We start from the raw sequence: 8,732 nt of genomic DNA, 5'->3' as shown, positions 1-8,732 counted from the left end.
ATCCCACCTACTAAAGTTTCCAGAACCTTCTACCCAGTAGTGCCCCACCCTGAGGACCAAAACCAAAACACATGGATCTTTTAACCCAGCCATAACTCAACCCCATGCAAAATGTAATACAGCTCTCATACTTAACGACCTGTGGCTAGGTAACTATTCCCCACTTTAGAAATTAAAAGTTAATCATAATTTAAAAAATCAAGGAACTTCATCAAAGTTACATGGCAGACTGAGTAATGTTGATTTGTGTCACCCCCACACCACCTCAGATCAAATTTCTAGCCTTCCTAGCCCTGTTCTATGCCTAGAACGTTAACTTTGGGGGACTTGGTCAGAAGGCTTTCTGACCCCTCTGTTTTTTGGTTGGCTTGGACCAATGGGAGACAATAGCAAGAAAACATAATGTAAAAGAAGAGAGAAAATGAGGCTTTATCTCGGTCCTTCCCTCTCGATTGATGCTTTGGGTCCGTTGCTTTATACGCAGCCTCAGTTCCTCCATGCGGTCCTAGCCTCGACAGTAGCCAAGGGCGCCTCCACCTTTGGATAGGCCAGTCTTCCTTTGCCTTGAAGACCCTGGGAGGTAAAGCTACCCCTGTTGTCACCAACCCTGGGCGCTCCGCCACTTCTGCCTGGTTTCTCCAAAGCACATGTGCGCATCCCTCCTTTAAACCCTCTTTACTGCTTCTTTTGAAAGAAACCAAGGCTTCTGTCAGGACCCCAAGTGAGACACAGAGATAATGAGTGCTGGGATCTGAACTAGAACCCAGACCATCAAAACCCTAGGAGCCAAGGCTTGAATAATTTAGAAAATTTAATTTGCTCCAGTCACAGACATGCTATTGTCATCACTATCAAAGTTCCATGCTGCGCTTGGCACTGTGCTGGGCCACTTGCTGCGCCAAAGCACATTGACATCGAAGCGCCGTGCACATTTCGTGTGTGGGCAGATGCATCCCCAACAGGGCCTGAACAAACAGGGATGGGGTGAGGGGGTCATCCTGCGGCGTGACAGTAGATGACGTCTACAAAATTCTGATTTCCAAACCAGGTGAAGAAGTCAATGGTTGCAAAAGATCCCAAAACATTTCTATTTGGCTTTGACATGCATGATTAGACAATACATCATTGATTTGTTTAGGGATTTCTGCTGCAAATATGCCTACCTAATTAATGTTCATTAGACTCATAGTGGAGTGAGTTACAATTCTTGGAGTTCACACACACTACTGCCACCTGGAAGGTAGAAAGCAAGCAATCTGGCCTCCAGTGTTTCTGGAAGGAGACTACAGAACAGATGGCCCCCACACATGCACCGTAGTGCCCTGCCCACCTTTGGTCTAGAAGCTCTGAGATCAAGGCTGTGGAATGCAGTCCACGTCCTTAGGACGCAACAGGTCATGACTGATCCGCCGTGGCTCCCCACTTCTTCCGCTGAGGATCAGGATCCAAATGTCTCAGTGTAGCAGCATGAGTCTTCTGACTAAATCATAGACTGGTGGGGAGGGCGACAGTCTTTAAGAAAATTAGACTAGGCATCAGAAGACCCTGGTTCCGGTCACTCTGAGGAAGTCATTGGGCCTCCACAGATTTCATTTTTTTATGCCTTAAGATAGAAAAACTGTACATCAAGAGTCAAAATGAGCCGGGCGTGGTGGCACACTCCTTTAGTCCCAGCACTCAGGAGGTAGAGGTAAGTGGATTGCACAGTGAATTCCAGATCAGCCTGGGCTACAATGAGACCTGACCTCGGAAAAAAAAAAAAAAAAAAAGAAAGAAAGAAAGAAAAGAAAAGAAAAAGAGTCAAAATGAGGCAGTTAACTTAACATGTAGCTGCTTTCAACCATGGATGAGGGTTTGCTGGGAAATCTGGACATCTAGATGTCACTGCTGTTATTATAGACCCTTAGAGTTGGAATTATTTTATCTAGCTTGCAGATAGACTTTACTGAATTTCGCTCACGGTATACTGATAGTGCCGCGGCTTTATTTATTTAAATTCTGACTCGGTTGGAAAGGACATAATCTAGTCCTAAAGATACAAGTGCCCACGCCCCCTGGCATTCCTCTCACCCCGGGTGCTCTGACAGAGAAAGCAGACAGTCTGTGTGGGATAACAGGACCAGATAAAACCCTGATTTGTGATGTGACCTATCCAGTGCCTTCTCCTAGTCCCCAGCACTAGCAACCTCATTCCTGTCTACAACATAGCACGGTCTTCTCTCTACCAGGAGACCATTCCCCTTAAAAGGTTATAAAAGTAAGGCATTTCTTTTATCCTGCAAGCTTCTGCCATTGGCCATCTGAAAATCTCCCACTGAAGAGTGGCCAGTATCACTAAAGGAAATCCCACCAAAATCCTCTCTCTTTGAACAGAGCCAGAGTCTTCAATGTCTGAGTGCCAGGTCTATATTCCAACAGTGTTTTTTGAGACGTGGCTTCAGGTATCCCAGGCTGGCCTCAAACTTTCTCTGTAACTGAAAACGATCTCACAATCCTGATCCTCCCTCCATTGACTCGCAAGTGCTGGGATTACAGGCATGGACCACCAGATCTCTGGCTTGATTTAAAAAAAATAATAATAATGGCAGATAAAACTTTCGTGGTAATTGCTACCTACTAAACCATATTGTAATCATGTCAAAAAGATTAAGTGCTGGAGAGATGGCTCAGCAGTTAAGGCACTTGCTTGCAAAGCATAACAGCCTGTGTTTGATTCCCCAGGACCTACCTAAAGCCAGATGCACAAAATGGCATATGCGTCTAGAGTTCATTTGCAGCAGAAAGAGGTCCTGACATGCCCATTTTCTCTCTCTCTATCTCTTCTCTCCTCTCTCCTTGCAGATACATAAAATTGTAAAATATTAAGCCATTTAATCCTTCAAACTACCCTCATAAAGTAGCAACAATAATTCTACCCATTTGTTAAAATTTGTCATTTGGACGATCTTTGACTCCAGCAATAATCCAACATCTAGTGACCCCTCCAGTGTGGAGATAAACAGAGCAGCAGGTGGAGGAAAGGCTGTTCCAGGAAGAGAGAGCCCTGGCAAGCCCTTGGAAGAGAAGGCCTGCTCACATCCACAACCAGCAGCAAGCCTGTGGGGACCAGGGGAGGGAGCACAGGGACGACAGGATGCACCGAGGAGGAAAAGACTTCTTGAAGAGATACCTGAGTCCGTCCTGAAGGACTAAGGGCGCCAGCCATGCCTCCTGCTTCTGGGCAGGTATCTTGGGTGTGCCCTGTGCTGGCCATGAAGGCTTCAGAGATACATGAAGATATTCTTCCTCTGATGTGGAGCCGAGAAACCATGGACAAGAATTCTGAATGTGCTTAGTGCTGCCAAAGAGCTCGGAAGGCTCAGACTCCCCCTGGGTCTCTGGAGAAGACACGCCGCCTTGGCTGTTCTGCTCTCCCCTACTGTTCCACTGCCTGCATCCCGTACGGGCATGTGGCTAGGTCACTGATGGCTCCAGCATACCCAGTAGAAAGCATCTAGATATCCTTTGTCCAAACTCAGAATGGACATTACTTTAAAAAAAATACAGCCCTTTTGGATGTCTTACTCTCTGAGCGCACACCCCTCTTCTATTCCCCTTCCCCTCTATATCCCTCCATCTCTCCCTCTCTCATTCTCTTGGGCCCTCTCGATGTTTCTCTGGTGTGCACACACCTCTCCCTCTCCTTCTTTCTCTTTCACCCATCTTTTCTTTCCTCTCTTACCCATTACAATGAAGTCTTAAATTCAAGAAAAGAAACTTTGGCCCAAAGAATTCCCTTATGAAGTCACTGGCTCCAGCAGACGGAGATCTGGGGTGCTGAAAAATCTCTTTCATTACTAGCTGCCAGGTCCCTCCCGTGGAGCAAGCTCTCTTGGACTTAATCATCTCCAACTGTTGTCCCGACACCTGGCTCAAACACACTCTGCAGGTCAGGCCAGAAGCCCAGATTGCTTTATGTTGGGACACAAGATGAGCAGTCCAGTTGGCCATCCATCACTTCAAGGAATGGCCATAAAGAGGAAACAGAGTGGACAATGGTGGCCAAGCCAGGCCCTTGTCTTTGTAGATGTTAGGGTTTAATGGAGGGGGGATGTTATTAGAAATGTTGTTATATAGGGCCTGTGCTATAAGTAACAGCACAAGAATGGATGAACTTTAGTAACTAATTTTCTATTTGCATATCTATGACTTGTGCAAAAATTGTATATATTCAAGTTAAAGAACAATAAATACATATTTAACCTTTAGATAAATTAGGTAATTTTACTAGTACATTTAAAGCTTTCTTCTATCCTTTCATGCATAACCACTATCCAGAATTCTGGTAAATCTTGTTCTTGGTCTTTATTGTTTATCACATATATGTATCTACTCCCAAGAAATACAGTGTTTAGGTTCATATGATTTGGCTATGTTTATTTTGCCTGGAGTTCACTGAACTTCTTTCATCTTAATATTTATATATAACATTTGTTAATATTAATATTTATTAGTAATATTTGTTAATTTATTAATAGTAATTTAATATTTATAGTCATAATAAAATGTGGCTCTAGTTGGACTGGAGGCCTGCTATATGGGAGGGAGTACATGCCTGGTACTGAAAACCTATTCAAAAGGCTATGCAGGGGAGGTCATGAGCCTTAGGGGTCTAAAGCCTGCTCTGGTCTGGCTAAAGATATATATTATTCTTGTCAAACTGCCCTGAGAGCACCACACTTAATGTTCATATTCATACATTAATGCTACTCTCACTTCTGGTTAGAGAAGCTTCTCTTTTCAGATGGCGATGACCACTGGGATGACCTCAAAGGCAACACAGTGCTGAGAAGAAGGGATGGAGGAGTGTCCAGCACTGAAACATCTCTATCACACCCTCCAAGGCTCATTGTCCATTACGGAAGAGGGGCAGAAAGAATGTAAGAGCCAAAGGAAGGGTACCACTCTTTACAATGCAACTGTCCAAACAGAAATTGGCCTCGATATCCACAGCTTCCCAGTGCCTAGCCATACCTTCACAAGACCCGCATAATAGGAGAAAAAGATGATGACACCAAAATAAATAATGGAGAGGGGGCGGGGATATGATGGAGAGCAGAGTTGTGAAGGGGAAAGTGTGGGAGGTAAGGGAATTATCATGGTCTGTTAGTATAGACAATAAAAGTTGTCAATAAAAATTGTTTTAAAAAAATTGGGAAAAGTCTGAAAGGATATTGAGAGTCAGAGGGTCAGAGAAGCATCGTAACCACTGCTTTCACCGCATCCTCTCCTGCCTCACAGATCTCTGAGCAGCAAGGTGAAAACTGATGAGCCAGAAATGAGGCACAAGGAGCTCTGCCCAGTCCTGTAGGTGTTTCCTGGCATGGGTAGCCAGAGAAGATGACTTAGTGAGATCTGAGAGGGTCAGAAGAAACTGTGAACATCGAGGTCAGTTCAGAACAAGACAGAGCACACAAGGGCATGGAGATGGGAAGTTGTAAGCTGCGTCAAAAAGACAGCAAAGAGGGCTGGAGGGATGGCTTAGTGATCAAGCATTTGCCTGCAAAGCTAAAGGACCCAGGTTCAATTCCCAAGTACCCAGGAAAGCCAGATGCACAAGGTGGCGCATGTGTCTGGAGTTTGTTTGTAGCGGCTGGAGGCCCTGGTACACCCATTCTCTCTCTATCTGCCTCTTTCTCTCTCAAATAAATAAGTAAAATTTAAAACAAAAATTGATAGCAAGTAGTTTCATCAGCTATGAAGGTGAAAGCTTCAAGATGGCTTGGAACACGGCACCTCAGGACGCCAGGCGAAGCTTGCGTCTCCTGGAGAGGATGGGGAGTCACTAACCATGTGCGAGCAGGAGTTGAACAGGATCAGAACTGTCTGAGAAAGTTAGTGTGGCAGTTGTGTGTGGGATGGTGTGAGGGAGGGAGACTAGACAGGGAGACCATGTGTCCCAGTAATCTAATAGCCATTCCGCACCCACTGAGATAAATGAAGACTTGTTGACTGACTGACAGACAGGCTGACTGACACACTGCCAAACCACAAGCCGCATCACCATCGGAAATCCCCTCTCTCATAATCTACCCACAATGGCAGCTCTGCCAGAAAGGTGGCCCAGAGCTGACCCTAAGATGTTTGGAAATATCCAGAAAGCTGCATTTGTCAGTCGAGGGCAGCTAAGCACAACCCAAGAGAAATACCCCAAGCAGGAAAGCCAATGGCCAGAGAAAGAGCCCAGCAAACTGATCACAATCTCAGTTCTTTTTCTTTTGCTTTCTCCTCAACAGTGGGAGATGCATGGCAGCTGTGTGAAAAGATGCTAGTTTATTTCCCCACATGAACTTGTCAGGGAATTTGGCTATAACCTTTTATTAGAAGTTAATAATTTAGAAAAGGGAGACGCATTCCTCCGTCAAATCTAATCTCATACAAATAAATACTTGCACGGGAACAAGGGCGTCGCATTCACCCTGGAATGAGCGGGCGATTATCAAGCCTTCACACGTTGCTGGCATTCGTCAGCTGAGCCATTCACGGTGGTTAATAGCAGTTACATGACCCACCTTGGGTCTGTTCTCAGTATTAGATTCGTAGCTCCGGATGTCTCTTTCTAGACTGACCCTCTAAAGCTTACCTCCATGTGTTGGGGGCTGGGGAGGGTCTATATTCTCTCAGAGTGTTTCAGTGGGCACTGTGATAGCGATGGACCAGGAAACAGGCTTGACTGTCTCATACTCACCACTAGGCTACTGTCCAACTTTCCTGAGAGACCTCTGGTGGGCTGGGGATGGCTCAGTGGATAAAGGGCTTGCCACACGAGCAGAGGACCTGAGTTCAGATCCCCAGCACCCATGGAAAGCTGGGCACGATGGTGCACTCCTGAAACCCTAGTGCTGAAGAAGTAGAGCCAGGCGGGTCCCCAGGGCTTACTGGCCATGTGACCTAGCTGAGCAGACACGTTCAGGGTTGGGTGAGAAGTCTTGTGTCAAAAAAATAAAAAATGAAGCCTGGCGTGGTGGCATGCGCCTTTAATCCCAGCACTCGGGAGGCAGAGGTAGGAGGAATGCCATGAGTTCGAGGCCACCCTGAGACTCCATAGTGAATTCCAGGTCAGCCTGGGCTAGAGTGAGACCCTACCTCAAAAAAACAAAAAAACAAAAAAAAAAAAGGAAAAAAATAAAAAATGAGATGGAAAGTGATGGAGGATGACATCTAGCCTCTGGCCTCCACATACGCATATATACACACAGATCTGTCCCCTGTACAAACACATATGCCCACACACATATGAACACTCATACATCCATGCTTAACACATGCGCATGCTCACAAACACACGCCCGCTCACCAAACAAAAACAAAAAGCGAGGCGTTTCCCAGAGGGTGCACAGGTGACTAGAACTTCGTGTTCCCCACTGGGGGCCTCGGCATGCAAAAGCCCCCTGGGTGGCCATTTGAGGACGTTTTCCTGTCCCATCGGTCACATTGGTAAGTGGGCATGAGTCCACCTTTTACATCACTGTGCATGCCGTCAGATGTTAAATGCAAGTGACAGGCTTAAACATCAATAGATGGGGAGTCTGTGATTACAAAGCCACTTTTTTTCTTCATGAAAGAAGTGAGCAGTAAGGAAGCAAAGATATAGTAGAGAAGATTATATGTGTGTGTACACACAGAGAGAGAGAGAGAGAGGAGAACCAGGAAAGGAATTTATGTTGACTGACAAAAATATCTAAATGAGCTTTTTTCCCCTACTTTTATTTAAGAAGAACAGAACTCCTCTGACAGACACAAGCACTGACATTTCAAGGGGTTCACTAACAAAGCAGTGTGACTTTGGTTAACACCAGTCTGCATAGATCATACCCAGGAACCACTGTACAAACTGTCTTGGTTAAGATATTTCACCTCAAAACCAGGAAATAAGTCCTTGATCTGGACGGCACAACTACCCACCAGGCAGAAAGTGCCACCTTCAATCTCTGGCATCATCAAACTGTCCTGTTTCAAAGACCATCTTGGAATAACGGGGTATCAGTGAAGGTGGATGATGCCAACTGGGATCATATATCATGTCTCCTTGAGGGACACAGCACACCCAAGGTTGGATCTCTTTCTGAGAAATGCTCCCCTGAATGTCGTCTGCATCATAAGGACTCCCTTGGTCTGCTTTCAACTCCAAGTCCCCAGCCCTCGTTAAAAAGATCAGCAGCCTGTTCCCTAAGTGGGCAGTGTGTTGCTCCTGGCATCCCCCACGCATTCGGTTCCCCATCAGCCTCTTCTTCCTCCACAGCAAAGCCTCTTCCTCTTCAGAACATGGGCCCTCGCCATGAGGAGGAATGTCTTTAGGGGTGCTCTGGGCTCCCCGGACTAGTGGATCCATGGCTATCTCGGTCTCTTTTGCATAACCAGAGAAGTCTGCTGTGGCAAAGCAAGTCTGGCTCGACTCTCCGCCGCTGGCTTCACCTTCCATTTGCACAAGGAGGTGTCTGGAGCCTGGGCCTACCCGGCCCCTCCTGAGGTTTTTCACTGTGGTAGTCACTGAGCTATATCTCCATTGTCCTGGAGCTGTGGACCTGCTAAGAAGCTTGGCCACAGTTCTGCCTCACGTGGCAGAATGAAGCCTTCTATAATCATTTACTTTTCAATAGCAATTTTCCTGCCCTCCAAGGAAGCTGTTCTCCACAGTCAGGCCAGGAATACCTCTGTCCCAGCCAGAGCCAAGGACAAAGGCCTAAGCTTCC

At 46.1% G+C, this 8,732-nt stretch overlaps 1 pseudogene; it reads right to left on the bottom strand.

Annotated features, from left to right (window-relative positions):
* Positions 1–7,963: 7,963 nt before the first annotated feature.
* LOC123455971 lies at positions 7,964–8,461 on the bottom strand (annotated as a pseudogene).
* Positions 8,462–8,732: the final 271 nt, after the last annotated feature.

The sequence above is a fragment of the Jaculus jaculus genome, chromosome 19 (genome assembly GCF_020740685.1).
Source record: "Jaculus jaculus isolate mJacJac1 chromosome 19, mJacJac1.mat.Y.cur, whole genome shotgun sequence".
In the NCBI taxonomy this organism is placed as follows: domain Eukaryota; kingdom Metazoa; phylum Chordata; class Mammalia; order Rodentia; family Dipodidae; genus Jaculus; species Jaculus jaculus.
Note: the sequence above shows the minus strand (reverse complement) of the source record. Positions and strands in the feature narration are given on the sequence as shown.